At 38.9% G+C, this 18,580-nt stretch overlaps 1 protein-coding gene across 18 annotated transcripts in view; it reads left to right on the forward strand.

The window, feature by feature from the left end:
* NRXN3 (neurexin 3) overlaps positions 1-18,580 on the forward strand; it is a 920,037-nt gene that overhangs the window by 813,904 nt on the left and 87,553 nt on the right. The gene's annotated exons all lie outside the window — the stretch shown is intronic.

The following is an 18,580-nucleotide window of genomic DNA, read 5'->3' on the forward strand; positions in this document are numbered from 1 at the left end:
ATGAAATGTATTTTGAAAGCATTAGAGACATGAAGCTACTGGAGATACTCTAGCTAAGGGTCTCTAAAGTGAGTAAGGGACTGGAACATTTCTTGCATGAAGAAAGGCTGAGAGCTGGGTCTGTTTGTCCTAGAAAAAAGAAAGCTCATGGGGGCATCTTAACTGTGTGTACAAATACCTGAAGGAGGAGTAAAGATGACAGTGGTGCCCAGTGACAGGACCAGAGACGATGGGCACAAACTGAAACACAGGACTTTCCCTCTAATCATTGGGAAACATTTGTAACATGAGGTTGATTGAGTATGGGTGCAGGTTGCCCCAAAAGGTTGTGGAGAGTCCATGTTGTTAAAATTCAAAAGCCATCTGCACATAGTTCTGAACAGCTGATTCTGCATGATCCTACTTGACCAGAGGTTTGTAGTAGATGACATCCAGAGGTCACTTCCAACCACAACAGTTCTGTGAGGTACGTCTGGCTGCAGTGGAATTTACAACTATTAGAGTAATTAATTCCAAGCTGAGGTTTAACAGTGCAAAATTTAACTTTGGTATTCTGTAAATCCAGATGGCAACAGGACTGGGATTGAGTTATTAGCCTTAAACACCCAGTAGGTGATTTTATAAAGTTCCAGCTAAATGAGGGGAAATTACCCCCATTTGGTCATTGTTTGTCATAAACTTTGTGAGAATTTCCTTCTCTGCAGTGACTAGTTCTAATTTTAGAGAAAATATTTGCACAGTTCCATCTCCAGAATGATAAAGTCAGTGGTTCTTATCCTGCCCTCTTATAATTTTTAAAGGCAGCAGAACTGTGTTTAGCTATACCAGTTGACAGAAAATGCCACTGGATCTTTATGGGCTGGGTCAAGCTGGAAATGATGCTGGCTTGCCTGAAAAGGAACTCTTTCTGAAAGCTTCCTGCCTAGCCTACGTGGCAGTTCACTCAGCCTACAGAGACCACTGTGTGCTGAAAGAGCATCAAGAAGATTTAATAAAGTGTCAAAGTGCTTCTAAAAACATGGTTAGAGCAGCGATTTCCTGGATACACATGCACCACAACAAATGGCCTCATCTCAGCTGATATTAAAGCAATAACTCTTTGACACTTCATGCTACCCGCTGAAAGAAAAATAAAGGTCAATATGTACCTCCATTACAACTTTCTGCATTTCAATATCGGGCCATTTTATCGCTGTTGCAGCAGAGATAGCTTGGCTTTCTTCCTTATTTTTGGTGGAATTTGATTCTGTCTGCTTAAGCTGCAGTATCTCTGTGGTGAAAGTGAGAAGAAATTGTCTTTTCCTGTTTGGGCAGTGTCTCCAGCCATGGTTTTTCAGGTGCCTAATGGTTATTTTATCTTGCTTGTGTTCGACATCACCATCATCAAGCCTGCTTACAATTTTAGATCTAAGTGGTGGAAAAATATAATAGAGCAAGTTTACTCTTTGGGAAACATAAAATATAGATACCTAAGGCTATGAGAGGTACAAATACAGTTAGTTGTTACCTTGTTCCAGAGTTCTTTTTTCTGCTCAGAAATAAACAGTTATTCTTCACTTTTAAGGCTGCATAAAGTTTAGCCTCTTCTGATTCCAATCAGCACAATTCAAGCACTTTTTGTTCACCTCTTAGATTTGATCATAGGAATCTTTCTGCTTCCTGATACCATACAAAAGGCAATAGCAGGTTATTTTTCCAGTCCTGTTGAAACTTTTTTATCATCATGATGCATGCCCAAAAGTAGTCCAAAAGTTAGGCTGATGGTGGTCTAAGACAACTGTTTATCGAGTCAATCAATGTTGTCACATTTTTTGTTTTATTATCCATTTTTCTTTATCTATGTGTGCTATCTTGTTTTATGCTAAGATTGCAGACTCCTTGAGTTCAACATGTACTTTTTATTTTGCACATGCGCATTACTTGGCCCAGAACGGTTCTGGCCAATTGTAGAAATACCTGGCATGATACAAATAAAAGTGAAGCATCTAATGCAAAATAGCACAAATCATGAAAAATAATTACTGTTCTTACTCTGTTAGGAATATATGTGCTATTTGTATTACTCAATTTCATATGTAAGTAATTTAAACTATTCCTTTTTGAAATGCATATAAACCTTGTGCAGAATATCAAGTCAGTAATCACAAAGTGTTACAGAATCCAGGGGAATTTCAGAAGGACTTAGATGTACACATCACTTGTTCAGAAACTACAGAAGAGCATGATAAGTGCAAACATATCTTCTGTTTGTTAACACACACCAAGATACCTCCCGCAGTTAGGTAGTCTGTGTACTGACAGAAGTATTTTAGAGCACAGTTAGAATAAAACAGCTGAGAAAATGAAGAGGTTTAGAAATACACAGTGCATATTCAGGCCTATGATATGCATCAACTTTTGAAGATCTCAGACAAGGTATATAGTTTTGGACAAACAACCAAGATAAAGGGAATTGAGATAAAAATATTGCTGGAAATACGTAGTGGCACTGAAATTAGCATTTAAAATGTCTATAAATGTATACTAAATTTCTGCAAGGCAGTAAAACTCAAGGCAAAGGAGGACAGCTAGGATTTGAGTGAGAAACAGGTGAGATGTATGGCTGTATCCTATATTGCTGGGAATGTTTCTATGATTCAGAGAAGGAAGTAGCAAGAGCTGACTTTTTTTGCTAACTGAAAATAAGGGAAAGAAAGAAGTTTCGGCTTGTGTCTGTTTCAGTGAGTTGCAAATGGTGCTTGTGCTCTGCTGCCACAAGAAGAAGCACTGATTTGACTTTCTCACACCTGGTTTTTGTCCTGGATTTAAGTACAGTGGCATGTACTAATTTCTTGCTGGCTCTCAGGGCCCTGACACATCAGACTGTCCTATGATAATAACATCCTCTCTGAGACTTCTGCTTCGCCATGTTAGCCACAAAGGTCTGAAAGACAAGCTGCTAGCATTTCTGTGTGGCACAGTAAGGTGCCGTGCAGACTGCTTCTGCATGAGAGTCACTGTGCTGAGCCACACCACATTCTTGCAAGGTTGTCATGCTTCTCACAGGGTTACTTAATTAGTCAGTGGTCCTGGAATCCCTTTTTGTCCCTATATGCTGATTTAAAGAACAAATGCAGTTATTAATGAAATACTTCAGGGATTTTTTTGGTTTGGGAGACCTCTGTAAAAGTGACACTCATTCTCTTGTCTTCTGCTTCCATGGCAGCTGCTTAAGTGGTCAGAATTCTCTTTTATGAGTCGCTGTTCAAAGCTTTTTAGGAGACTCTCCGTATGCTTTTATGTGGCTCATTCTGTCTTTGTTTACAGCTGGGTCATTCAGTTTTCAAACTTGTGTGAAGTTAATTACTAAAGCTAGTCTAGAGATCATTCATCCTAATACACATCTTCCATTCCAAGCACACTCAGTTCATCAAATCCAAGTGGAGAACCAGGTAATCTGGAGGCCCTAGGGCAGGTCCCTGATATGTCTGGCCTATGGCATGGATGGCTGAGGACCCCAAGATCAAAACAGTTTTCTGTGCAAAATAGATCAGAACCCTTCTGGGAGGACAGATGAACTTATGCTCTCCATGTGGAACCAGAAACTGTGTGCTGTGTTACATATCCAGGGCATGCCTGAACTTCTTGAGATATGGAAAATGACACTTGCCTAACTGTTCAAACTATAACTTGTAGGTGATAAGAATAAATTACTTGTGGATGTTTTCAGCTATGATCTTAGAGTCATAGAATGACAGTTTATGATTTATTATATGCAGACTGTTCTCTCTAGAGAGTAGAAGAAGGGATCGTCCCATTTTCTACATGGAGAGTCCAGCCCATTGTCATGGCTTAGAGTAAGGTTCTCAACCTTTATTTTTAACCATTAGGCTTTTCAGCCTTCTAACTATGTTTTCTGTTGAGTGTCCAATAATCTTGATTAATGTCTTTCTATAACGTGCAGCTCCAGGCTAAATCCTTCCTTACAGTGTATATCACAAAGGAAAATAGCACAGAAGATTTGTCAGTCTAATTAGACTTTCACTGTCAGTAAGACAAATAAAATTGTCTCACCCTTGGTCTTGCCTAGGTACTTTCTTTTACACTCATAGATAATAATTCGGTAGGGAAAGAAATTGGCCTTTAATTTGGTTTTTGCTTCTTATAAGTCACTAGTGACATTTTCATCCCAAGACTGCAAAGCTCTAATGAAAAAAGAGCTTTTGATGAGTCTGTGCTTTAAAGACTGACTTCACTGGCTCATTGGCACAGCTGAGAATTACAAAGTCTGGCACTTATCCCTTCGTATCCACTTCTTCCTCCATTATTTTTTTTTAAAGAGACCAAAGCTCCAAACTCCATCATGCTTCAAAGTGGAATCCCTTCTCCTGTACTACACTCCTGCATTGCTGCAGTGACATTCACAAAATGGCATTTACATATTCACAGTCACATCTCTTCTGTAAATGGTAATGTGCTTTGAGGAGAGAAAGGAAGTACAGTATGGATGCAAGAATTCAAATGTTGAAAATTTTCATGCAGCCCATTGTTCGTGTACATTACAGTTATTAATTCAATAATACCAAATGACCTCTAAATACTTTACAAATATGTAATATAGAAATAGATTTAGGGCACACTGAAATACAGAATCTTTGGTGTGTAATGTAGTAGCTACCTAACCAGAATCATGGATATGATATGATATGATAATGTTCTGTATGGGAAAGGCACAAAAATATTATCCAAGTGAGTATTAGATGTGCAAGTGGTATGATGTGTTTAATTTATATTTATTGATGCTGTTTTCAGGATACTCAGATTACCTGTAACGTTCATATAATCTAAAATAGAATCTTACATTTTCATGGTCTCGTTCACTGTCTGCAGAAGACAGTTGTGCTGCAGTTCTGAAAGTGCCATAGGGAACCAGTCTTCTAGAAGTGCCATAAGTGAGCCACAAGTACAGTGCCCATTCAAAAGAAAAATGTGATTTTGCTGTGATATTATTTTTCCAGCTTGTGCTCCCCATTGATGACAAGTACTGATAATGAAAGTAAACTCAGCCTTGTATTTCTGCTAAGCACAATTACAGTAATAAAGAACATTGTGCTTGTGAAACAGTTCATGCATATGTGGGTATATGCTGTCATTTGTTGACATTACCAGCAGTGATACTGGAACATTAAACTTAGTAGCCATTTTTGGCTCCAAATGGAGGTATCTGTCTCATGACTCCAGGGGAGGGGTTTGACTGGATGTGTATGGCAAACTTGAGAGTCACAAGTTGGCATATAGCATAATTTCTCAAAATATCGCTTTCACTAATTCTTTGGATAACCAGTTTTTATATAGAAGCATTAGCAAGTAGTCACTTCAGCCACTCCTCTGTGTGTTTTGTTAGGAACCACACTGCCTTTTGTTTCTTTGGTCTAATAGTTTACAGAAAGTCTGAATTGGCTGATTCATCTCTAAAAGAGATTACATTCCCTTAGCTTACAGGCCTGAGCAGTCATATGAGTCTTGCAGCAAAATCTCAGCTGGTGTTTTTGACACATGTACCCAGTTCTGTTCTCCTGTCAATTTTAGAAATGAAGATTTGGCCCAGCATCAAAGAGCAAAGGAAGGGTAAAAGGGAGCAGGTCTAGCACTTTTCTACAATTTCAGAACCTTTTTAGATTTTTCTCTGATACTTTATTTTATCTTAATCAAGAACTATTGAAATTTTTAGTTGCCTTTAGGTGAACAAGCAGCACACCTTTTTCTTGAATAAATGAATAGGAAGCTGAAATAACAGCTGTAGTAGGCTGATACCTGCCTTCTTCAGGCAGGCAGGCATACATTTCTCAGAAAGTAACATTAATAACATCAGTATGCACTTTTTTCAGAGCAGAGTATCCCTTTATTCATTTAGACATGTCATTTACCCTGTCAAAAAGGATTCTTGAAAGTCACGTGAAAGATTATTTTCAAAATCTGATTAATACAGTACTCAGGAACTAAAGCTTTTCTAGTTGACCATACATTTGATCCCAAGCCAAGTGAAAGAATAGGACGAGTGTTTTGTTCTAGAATGGTTGTGCAGCGACAAGATATGATGAAGAGATCCAATATTGCAAAGGCAACTACTTGGAAACAAATGGAGTAGAATCAATGGTTATGGCTTAAATATAGTTGGAGGATTGGCTCATGTTTTGTTATAGCATATCTGCTCCTCTTGCTATTTATATACTTCAGGGAAATGCCTAGAAGCTGCAGACATTGCCAGAAGGCTTCCTGAACATATAGTTCCATTTTATTTGTTTGGTTTGGGTTTTTGTTTTTGGTTTTTTGGGGTTTTTTTTACAGGATGGGCAGAGAGGTGGGAATGTACCTCTTACCTTTCCTAGATCATTCATTTCAGTGAATGCACAGAAATTGGAAACACATTTGTGTTGTTGTGACAGACCTGCTTTCTGAAACCATCTAATTAATGCCTTGGATTTTCTGCAGAATGATGGTGTTGTTAGCTAACAGAAACAGAAGGATTTCTGCTAGTTTCTTTTTCATCTGTGGGATGAGTTGTCACTGATTTGCAAGATATGTCTGACACGGTACAGCTCGTAAAAGTAGTGATTAACAAGACAGGCTATGCAACCACCACTTCTTTGTCTCCTCCCTTAGATGGCACATGAGTAGGTGGGATGTTGTTAATTTTGATTGAAAAATTGCTTCTATTATATTCTGAAAGATAAGAATGTGTTTCCACAAGATTTCCAAGTTAAAATAAAGCCAAAGGGGTGACAACCTAGATTTCAGTTCTCCTGGTATTGCCTAGGATATAAATGCTTCCCTTTTTTCTTACAGTGGATTTTTGGAGGCAAAGTTATTATTTGGTGCTTGGTATTTGTATTTGCATATGAAATATGTTGGCTTTTCACCCTGAAAATGACTAATAAAGGGATCCTCTTCCCTAATAATTACTTTTAGAGTTTTCAACTAGTGCTGTATTGCCCATTTTACTGGATCTCAGATTAGGTGTTCCATGGAAATTGATTGATGGGTGAAGACAATTCCCAGGGAATACGACTAGTTTTATAGGGGGCATGAATAAGAGAGTAGGAAATATTGAAAATGCTTTAATGGCTAAATGTATCAAAGTGGGTACAGAAAGGATGAATCCTGAGGGGCAGATGGCAACTAAGATCCAAAAGATGAGATGCATCTCTGACAAAGATATGGGAAAGAACCAGCATGGCTTAGAGGGAGAGTGACCTGGCCAGAACTGGTAGACTGGTGGTTCTAGGAACTCTATTTTGGAGAAGCAAAGGTTTCAGGGAAAGACAAAGTCATACTACATGGCTAGTAACCACTCTTCTGCTTTTAGTCTTTGCTTGGTTCCACACTCCATGTCCCCTAAGGATAAAGTCTTATATTTTTGCCAAGCTTTCTAGGACTCAGTTTAGTAGACATTCTGGAAGTGAGGTCTGAGGATCCATGGATTCTTCCATAGCAGTTTGAAGTCAGAAAAGAGCTGGGATCACTCACTAAGAAAATTTTAAATGCAGCTTTTCCTCTCACTTGCTGCTGTTCTTTTCCCATAACTGTTTCAAAGCAAGAAAACTCAGTGTAAAAAGGGTCAGGTCAGGTAAGGACAAAAAAATACTATGTGTTGTATTCTTCTAACATCCAAGCTATTGCCTCGGTGTCCAAGCCATACACAGAGATTTGCAGAAATAGCTTGAATTTTACTTGGTCATAATATCTCTCTTTTCCTGAAAGATGACCTCCAATGAAAGTATAAGGACATGAATGATTTTAATCTGTGGTAACAATGGAGAACCAGTCCCGACTGCCTCCAACAGCATAAATATATAAAATGACAGATTATCCTGCGGCCTCCCTCCCTCCTGCCTGAACACACACATACATTCTCAGTAGCACACAGCAAAATTCAAATTGGACTTTATCTTTTATCTCTTGTCCCAGTGATTAATGCTGCTCTTGCTGGGAGACTAATCAAATGAGGGGAAATATGGAGAAAGAAGTATGTATTTCTTAGACTATTGTTATCAGTGTTATTATTATTCCTTTAATATATTATCCTTCTGTTAGGAGAACTTAATGCAGGAAGCAAGAGGTAAGAGCAAATTTGATGGTGAGAAGATTAATGGGGCAGACCACAGCAAGTGGAACACAAGCATCTTGCAGAGGGAGGTGAGCTGCCAAGCTGCTTTGGGGTTGTAATACTTCAGCTAGAAAGCTAAAGTCTGTAGCAGGATGGCTGCAGGTCCTGAGCCAGGAGCTACTGTTTTCTAATCCTTACTCTATTCATTCAGCATCTGTCAAGAAACCTACTCCGTAAATAATTATTTTCTTTCCTCTGTAGTAAAATAAGCATCCTTGGTCCATCTCGCAACCAAGTTCACAGGCACTGTTCTGATAATATGGATAATACTTGTAAATTCAGGTGGTGTATTCCCTTTCCCTTCTCCTTGGTTCTTGGCCTATGTCTTTCATGGTGGTATTTAGACCCTGAAGTTCCACTTTAATTCTAGAGATGTGTAAAGCAGAGAGCAGAAAATTTACTCTGTGCTGTGGTAAAAACAGAAATGGATGTTTTGAATGCATATGACTTAGATGTAAGTAGGAGGCCTGTCTTATGAGTGAGTAGAATAGGATTACAATTGTCTTGTTTCCTCAGGATCTTAAGAAAAAAAGACTTAAAGATATGGTAATTAAGAGGTGAGACCTTATTTTGTTTTCACTTTGAGCAGAAGAATATAGAAAGGAATACCTGAATTAAAGGAACAGACTTGTTTGGGATCTTATCAATGTATATGAAACATCTTAAGGATGGATGTCAAGAGGATGGGACCAGACTCTTTGGTACCAGTGACAGGGGAAGGGGCAATAGGCACAAACTGAAACACAGGAAGTTCCATCTGAATAGGAGGAACTTCTTTACTGTGCAGGTGGCAGAGGCTGGAATAGGCTTCCCAGAGAGGTTGTGAGATCTCTTTTTCTAGAGATACTCAAAAGTGCATTTATGTGATTCTGTGCACCTCCTCAAGGTTAACCTGCTTTAGAAGGGGGGTTGGATGAGATGACTTTCAGAGGTCCCTTCCAAGCCCAGTCATTCTGTGATCTGTGATATCTATATATCTATATATATCTATATATATATATGTGATTTCTATATTTTAAAAGCTTTTTTTTGTAGGCTCAGTATTCCTGGAGAATATTTGATTACTGTCTGCTGTGGATATATTAGCATAATGCTCTCAGAGTAGGCTCAAGACTTGCAAATATGTTTAGGGCCCAAATCTTATGCATCATTGTCTTAGTTCCCAATTGATTACATTTAGGCAGCAGTAAATCCTCTTGTTCTCTGCTAGAGCAATGCCATTTATATTAAAACTTATATGAGCACTTCGGTCTCTAGTGCCCAGATTTGTAGATTTGTTTCATTGTTATAACCCTAGCCTCATTAGAGATATTTGTAGAAAAGCAAGCTAAAACTGATTCTGCCTTCCTCATACATTCCACTCTTCCCCTCACGTTTGTCCCATATATGTTTACATATACTACTTAAGTTGTATGTCTTTGTCTCAAATGCCTAATGCATTGTCATTTATCTGACACCTGTCAGATTGCGTAATTAATTGTTTTTAAGGTTGTGAACAATGGCTGTTCAGGTGACTACTGCTGTGACCTGCTTGTGTCTTGTCTTGAGATTTAGCAATTAGCGAGAATGAAATTTAGAATGTAAATATGGTAGGCAGGCCAGAATATACAGCCTGTTTCTCTGGAGTCCCTGAAGGCATCTAGCTTTAAAAGCACTAGGGGAGGATCTGTGCAGCAGAGCTTATGGGCTTCCTCCAGAGCCAGGAGGGCAGCTGGAACTGCTCCGTAACAGAGCTCTGTGTGGTTGCTGGGAGTCAGCAGGATTTCCAGCTGCTAGACATAAATAAAAATGCCAAGGTGGAAAGGAAAGATGGATGGGAGGAAGAAGGAGGGTTGTATGTTGTGTATATGCCTCTGAAAGAACCACTGCAGTGGGAGCCTGTCGCATAGAGGACTTCTTCCACCCCCACATCTGACTCATTCTGAGGTATTGTTGCTTGCCTGAAGATGAATAATTCTTTGGTGCTCAGATGGCTGATTACACGTTGTCCTGTTTATGGACTCAAGCACAGCAGAGAAATTTCTGCTTGCTTGGCTATAACATTTGTTGCCCTGGCAAGAAGCAAGGACCACTCACAATCTGCTGTGAAAAGGCTTAGTGTCTCTCTGGATACCTCTCAGTTAATGTCCAATGCTTGCAAGTTGTTTATTTTGTCCTTTCTTAACTGAAGCCATGGGAATGGTGTTCACATCTGCTCCGTGTGATTCCTGGAAGAAAAAAAGGAGGGAAGTTGGCATGAACTGAACAGGAAGACGAGAGCCTGGCAATGGATTTTTAAGGACCAGTATCTGCTATGTTCACTTTGGCCTTAGGAAATGCTGTATCAAAAGGAGTGAGTTGTTAGACCTGCAGTCTGTGACTGGTTCTTTTATGATGGTTTGTTACACTGTTCGAGATAGGTCTCTGTTTCAGATTCCGAGTCTGTGTTTCTCTCCCCACAGGGTCAGGTTTCCTTTGGCATGGCTTGGGAAGATCTGCTGCTGCAACTCTTGGCAGGCACTTGTACTCTCCTGCTTGTTGTAGTGGTGCATGTGAGGCATCAAAGGCAGCCACAGTTAAATGGCATCAGGGCTTCTTCTGTGAGGAGAGAAATAGAGTGAAAAGATGGCAGTGTCATCACCTTTCCCCAAGAGAGTTGAAGATTGAGAAAGGCAGATGGTGTAAATAACAGTTCAGAACACTGAGGATTGTTCTAGAAGCAAAGAGAGGGAATAGCACAGGCTGGACAGCCCTCTGCTTCTGTCAGGTTTGGTCACTTGGAACTTATTATTTTTCTTCTATTCAAATCTGATTTAATGGGAGCTGTAACTGAAGGTCAGAAGAATTTTGGGATTTCATTTTTTGAGAATTTTTTCCTGTTGTAAGCTGTTCTTCCCTTGCTTTTTTGTCTTTCTAAAGCTGAGAGGCAACTTGGTAGCAATGAAAGGTGATCGTGGTTAGGCAGTGTTTTACCCCACTTCTTCCAATAGGATATTACATAGAAAACAAGAAGGAAGATTCATATTATCCATGGGTAGAGCTAAGCTCCATCTGGTAAGTTATATTTGCAGTACCTGTCACTATATTGCCTTGGAATCTGAGAGTTTTGCAGCTCTAGTGCCATCCACCCGCAATGGTCCGTTAATTCAGACTAAGGGTGTGGGGAGAAATAATGACTATTAATTCAAAACACCTAGGTACTTTACCTAGAATTCAGAAATCCAGGTGTTTATTTAATCTCTTTGAGATAGAAATTCTCATCTTTTATTAGTATGTTTTATTAATATCATGGATATATTTTACTGTAGAACTCTATGGAGTTTAGATGAGGACTAAATCACAACTTCATCATGTTTCAAGTCAGGGCATTGTTTTCTGAAGTCTTGTGCAAATTCATTCATAGAAGGCAAAGTCTTTAGAAAAAAATCACTCCAGACCCCTGCCATTTCTCTTCTCTTTTGATATCCAGGCAGACCCTTTAAAAGAAGAAAAAAAAAAGTACTTTCTGAAAGACAGGAAGGCTGGTTTTATTTTGCAGAAGTAAAACTGAATTAATATCTTGTTCGGTTTTTTTTTTTTCCTTATCATTCATCATTTAATTTTTAACTTTTACTTGCAGGGAAGTGTGGGTCTGGAAAATAAAAATTTCTAACTTGAGTTATGCAGATAAAAATTATGATAAAAGCCATAATATGAATTATGGCCTCAAAGTTGTCAAAGATGTCAGTGGACAGGAGTGGCCATACTCTCTCTTACTAGAAAAAATTTTCTTTATTGGAAATCTTCATGTAAGAACATCTGGTGGACAGTTCTAAAACGTATAGAATAATAGAAATGAGGATGTGTTTGTGAACATTGATTTGCATTCTGAAAATACAAAGCAATATTTTAACAGAAAATTCACAACACTGAAGAAATGTGATCATAAGCACTTTTTACTGGAAATTGTACATATGTAGTGGGAGAGATGTGGAGAAGTGTGGAGCATCCTGTAAGTTTGGTTTGGTGTGTGTAGTGGGACTGCATTTTTTCTGATCACTGCTTGCAGTCATTGTTCATTTAACCAGATCGTGTTGTTCCAGGTGCCATTTTCGCTATATTTAAATGTGTCTGGCATGATTTTCCTTTGCACAGAGCAGTGAAATTTGGGCTGTAGCCCATGTGGCAGCATCGGAAAACCAATTTGAACTTGATTGACCTTGTTTGGCATCAGATGGTATGTGCAAGTTCAGCCATTCCTGGTTCTGGATAAAGAATTTGCATTCCTACTTGTGTGTAATTTGGGAAAACTGTTAATTCAGTTGATGCCTTTGACATAGTACCAGGTAGAGGGAGTTGACTTAAGCAATCCCTCCAGCCAAATCTTACTGTGTAGGGCTGTGTTTCTGGTTTTTTGTGGCAAGGGAAGCAGGTGGATTTCAAACCTGCTTGCCCAAAGGCTTCAGTCTCTTGTGGCACCTGCTGGACCATTGTGTATGCATGCTAACAGTGATGAAAACAGCTGTTAACAAGATTTCTTTATGAAGCACCTTACAAATTGTATCTAAGGATTGTTTGTTTTCATCACAGATATGCAGTTAATTGTAGGTTAGCAGCTAATTATTGTTTAATAATGCATAGCTAAGCCAGCAGTAGTCTGGAATGGCAATGAAGGATGCTTTCAACATGGCCATGAAGCAAGAAACAAAAACAAACCAAAGCAGAAACAAATACCCAAGCTGTCATTACAGGACACCATAAAACTGATATTCAAGGAAAGGTTTCTGAATAGTCACATGATCTCAATATGACAATTACCTCAACAATATCCCCTTCTAACATATAAAATTGCATCCACTGATTAATGAGAATCTTCCCCATCTGCATTTCATGGTGTACTTTGTATATCATGTTAATATGTGCGGGCTATTCTCATCCATGGAGACAGTAGGTGGTTTTGACTTTTTTTATTATTTTTCTGTCAGGGAAAAACAGGCATGTCTGGACAACAGAGAAGCACTGTCCATACTAAGTCTAAATTAACTCAGTTTAGGCAGTGTTAAATGTTCACCATATTAACTTGTCACATTGCTTATTGAAAAGCAGGACATATTATCTGTTGTCTCAGATTAATTGGTTCACACATGACCTGACATGATTGGTAGGATGTTATACTGCAACTGTCTTCAGAGGTAGCTGTGGTTCATGGGTAGCAAATGAACAGACAATACAAGTGGCCAACTTCAGTGGCAGAATCAAAGAGATGGAAAAGATTCAATATTTAAGACTTAAAGACTTTCCTTTCTGAATTTTGCCATTTAGTAAGTCATCATTCACAAGTCTCCGATCATTCCTCTAAGCTGCCTCCTGGCAGAGCTGGCAGATCAGGACATACACTTGTGCTTGAGCTGCTGCAGGTCACAGCCTGTGCTGCAGGGCCAGCCCCTTTAGATGATCAGGTTAGACTGCATGCTGGTTCCTGAACTGGAGCTCTGGAGGAATGGACATATGGGTCTTCTTCATTGCCCTTGCTGCAGGGACAGTAACCTCTGGTGGGGACGTTAATGTCTTCAACCACTGCCGCAATAGTAAAACAGGATGTCACTCAGAAGCTTTTGTTCTAAACGAGGCTATTTCTTAATATGGCAAAGTTTTTCAATGCCCTTGCAAAGTGTTACTGAAGTTTCTCTGCATGTATTACATTCTGTAGTGCCCAATGAAGACACAGATCCAAACCTTTTAAAGGAATACAGTACTTTCTTCAGACAAATATCCTTTTTCCCCTAGGTGTATTCACCTAATAGCCTATTTCTTGGACTTCATTTTGTGACAGTTCTACGACTTTGAAGTCCTTCTTGAACCAGTGAAAATTTTCATTTGTTGTCAAGGGTTTTCATTAAACTTACCTTTGGCTTTGACCTCTTATACTGATATCTCACACCCTATCTTGGCATCCCATGAGAATAGTTTATTTATTACTCCTTCTGTAGCAAGCTAACATCTTATGGTTTCTGAGGAATTTATTTCTCTTTAAAATAGAAGAGCCAAGTGAAACTAGTTACTTGTCCAGGAAGGCAAGTTTTTTATTAAAGTACTCCTAGAGTGGCAGGCACACCTGCATGGTCCTCTCACCAAGGCTGAGATGCTTGCTGTGTTGTTGAAGGCTTCTGTAAAAATGATGAGCTCACACGCACTTTCCAGGCTTTCCTGTGTCATCTGTTTCTGCAGACCTGGAAAACAAATCAAACCATTCATGTCAATCTCTGGATTTTTTCTTCTAAAATAAAAAAGGCTTTCTGAGATGTGGAGAGTTTCTGAATGACCTCTGCTGTGCTTTCTGAAGCTGCTCTGCTGTGGAGTGTTTATGTGCACTCAGTGGCAGCTGTCTCCCCCACAAAGAATTCACAGTAAATTTGTTAGACTGCCAGGGCTCAGACTTAATCTTTTCTGTCTCAGCTTGCATGTTCTGGTTTTGGTTTTTGTTTTTCTCTCCACTGTCTTGCCATTACATCACACCATACTGTCTTTCTCCTTCCTCATGCAGTTATCTTTTCATAGTTCCTTGCTTCTTCTTCAGTGCTTCCACCTTTTGTTTATTTTAATGCCAGCTGAATACAAACCTAATACATTGATATAAACTCCCTCGGATGGAGTTGCTTTTATGAGTCTCACAAATGCTAGAGGCTCTGTAACATCTCTGCCCACTTTGAAGAGGGTGCACCCTTCCATTTCCAGCAAATTTGCAAAATACAAAGAGAATGAAGCTCTTTCCTGGGACAATGGTAGGCATCTGCCTTGTAGGGCTTAGTCTTAATTTGATCAATGGGCTTAACAGGCAGTAGCTGAGCCCATGAAACAGCCAGGAGGTTTCTGAGGACATTGTTACCTTCCCAGTGCACCTGCTCATGAATTTTGTATGTGTGCTATATTTCTTTTGTATTCTGTCCCTAGATGTTGATTCCCAGAGAATGAGGAGTGCTTAAACTACTGCCTTAAACTACTATTGTGGCTAAGACTCCTGCAAGCACTGTTTATGAAAATACTTAATCCTCCCAGGATGTTTATTACTCAATTAGCCATGGTAATACAACAGTACATTTCACAAAATATAAAATACTGGCATTTATTTGTTTAGAATCAGTTGCTTTTTTATTTGCCTAGCCTTGGTTTTGTGTTACAAAACTAGAGAAATGGAACCCTCTGGTCAGTCATACCTGTTGTTTGCTGTTTTCTGTAATCCCATCCATGAGAACTGGCAGCCTAAAATGGGTATATATGGGAGAAGCAGGTTAATATGGGAGAAGCAGGTTAAGACAGCCTTCATTAATCTCTGTGCTTCTGTCTAGAATTCTCTCACTCACCTGGTAACAGATAACTTCAAGGCTAAGTCACATGTAACTACTTATCAGTGTAGTTACAGCAGTGACTATAGAGTGGTGAAAACCTCTAGCTACATATAGCTAGCTAGAAATTGAAATAACCTGACTCTCTTCTTTCAAATCAGAATTAAACAAAACATGAATTGTCCAATAACTACACAAGAGAAATAATAAGAATGAATGTTGAAGCAAGCTTCTAAACTAGTTGTTACTTTATACTAGCCTGCTACTTTTTCTTTTTATGCTTTCTCTTTTGACAAGCAATGATAAACTTAAGATCCAGCTTGTAAATGCCCTCTGCCACCTCACAATGATCTAAGAATTACATGCTATAGGTTAGTCAGTGCAGCCCAAAGCTGTCTCTGTTCTGTTCATTCTTGAAATAAAGTCAGACCATAATTTCTTTCATTACTGCAGAAATATTTAACTATGATAATCTGGGATCATGAGAATTCTTATTCCCTTCACTGCCTGACACTTGCTAGTGAGAACTTCCTTAGTGTTGAGGGGAATAGCTCTTTATGCAGTCTGTGTTGTCTGACATTTGCAGCTTGGGTGGAAAACACCAAATTTGTTCCGAATTGATGAAACACACTGAGTGGTGTGTTTGGGTTTTTTGAATTTGACTTTTTAGATGGCTTGTTTTTTTCTTTTCAAGAGGACACAGACTTTTCTGGAGGACAGTTGTTTCTGAATTGACATGAAGAGATGCAGAAATTGCCTTGAACTCTCAAAACTTCCTTTTATTATTACCACTCTTCTTAGTGGTCATGAGTCACGTGGTATTTTCTGTAGTTCACTGAACAATTTTTTCAGTGTAGAAATTTTTGTTTGACATTGTGCTGTTTTAGTTGTTACCAGTAAATAACTTGTGCAGTTTCCTTCTCTAGCACAGTCTAGTAGATAGGGCAGCAGAATCAACTGTTTAGGCACAAACTATATAGTTACAGGATTCCATTGCAGGAAAACCTTACGTTAGTCACTGGGTCAAGTCCCCCAGCTGTTACAGACACCATTTTCTTTGTTCTCTTCAATAACATTTTGTTTCCAGACTTTGCCTGACACTTCAACATAATATTGCCCTGTGCCTTTAAGCCCCTATGTGCCCAGCCCAGATTCTTTCTTTATGTGATGTGCCATTAGTATTTCCTTTTTCTTCTTTTATAAAGCATTTTATAGCTGAAAAATACTAATTAATCACTTGTATTAGTACTGTTATTATATATCTGAAGAAACCTGCAGTAAGCTGACACATCTTCCTGGAGACCAATGCAGAATGCTGGCAATAACAACAAATGCCTTTATTTGGGATGGGTTTTTTTTCTTTTATTTAATGCACCAATAACCCACAGGCAGAGTCAGGAATAATGATCTGCTTTTCAGACCCTGTAGAAATTAATATTGCCCTTGACAGGACTCTGCTTACTTGCAAATTGAAAATACACTTGTCCTGTCTCACAAGCATGGTCTTGTGGTAAAATGGGTGCTGTCTGCCCTCAGCCTGGAGCTGCAGAGATAAATGAAAATGCACATACAGCTCAGCACTTGTCACTGCTGGGATTGAAGGTAACCACAGCAGACGATGAGCTGTACGTGCTGTGTTCCTATTCTGAGTTGTGCAAAAATAGCTCCCATTTTCTTTTTTGAGTGCAGTGGTCTTGTCCTGCCCAGCACTATTCTTCCAGAGCCTTACACAAGCCTGCACAAACTTGTTAGCATTTCTGGGACAAGCCTCCACTTCTGAATACAGAGAAGAAGGGGACACCATAGGTCTTTGAGAGCACTTGGGTGCATCTCCAACCAATGGGTAATGCTGACACAATTATTCTGGTGCAGGGAACGTGACTCTTCTCTCCATGTGGCTGGAGATGCCTAAAGAACATTGGTCAGAAATGTCAGTGACCACTCTCAGACTTGGGATTTTTTATTCTTACTGGAAAACCATTTGTGTTTCTCCATTCTGCTGTGTCACAGACACTTCTTTGGATCCTCACATTTGTTTACCTTTAATTAAAATGAGTGTTCTAAAAAGAGGAAAGGCTGGCCAGAGCTTTAGGTTAGAGATAAGAATGATGGGTCAAGATTCTGATCTCTTAACGCTGTCAAACAAAATATGGTATCAGTCTCCTTAGGCCCATTTTTACACATAGGCAGTCTATGTTGCAAACCTTAAACATTTTCTTTTTAATATATTGCTAGGGCTGTATTGTATTGCAAACAAATATATCACATAATGATAACAGTGGTACTACAGTAAGCCTGTATCCAGCTGATCTTTTGTCTTTTTGTTCCTGGTACATACTTGTACATTTAATTGTTTCTTTGAGCTATGTAAAACTTTAATTGCAGATACCAGTACTGTGCCAGCATGACATTATGTGGTATCTGATGGTTACCAACAGCTCCCAAATGCTGTAACTCTTTGAACTGTCAAAACTGAATATAAATGTTGGACTGGTGTTCGAGTGGGTGTTGAAAAATGAAGTGAGGTGTATAACTAAATAATATCAGCTTGAATTAAAATATCTCATTTGAACTTTTAATGGGAATGGGGAGAATTTTCAGTCAATGTCATTTCTTCAGCATTCCATTCTTGTATGACAATGACTTTCTGACACTTTATAGTGAGTTCTAGTTACCTCTTATCAGCCTTTGCCTGCTCTTATGTCTGGTATCTGCACCATACAGGGAAAGGATTATTGCTCTTCTTAAATTAATTCTTGCAGTACTTTTTAATGCGTGAATAATTGTTTGTATCTTAGCTTCTGAAAAAACTTCCCTCTATGGGGCCTTCATTTTAGTTAGAGGGTGAAAAAAAATTCTCCTTTAACATTGCAGACCTAAAACTTCCAATTAGTTTTATCATCCCATGAAAGCACTGCTCTCAAGACAGTTTTACCTCTTGGTTTTCTAATTTTTGCTGTATATGTAAGAAACCCTGAGGCTGGAACATTGTCTTTCCCCTCTCTGTCAAGATGTGTGTCTCAGAAAGAGACTATTGCCAGGTAGAAGGACCTTAAAGATGATTCAGTCTTTGAGCATCACAGCAGCTTCTAATACTTCCTGGACTATTATTAGATGACAAATTTCTGCATTG

Source organism: Passer montanus, unplaced genomic scaffold (assembly GCF_014805655.1).
Source record: "Passer montanus isolate IOZ18808 unplaced genomic scaffold, ASM1480565v1 scaffold18, whole genome shotgun sequence".
Taxonomy (NCBI): Eukaryota; Metazoa; Chordata; class Aves; order Passeriformes; family Passeridae; genus Passer; species Passer montanus.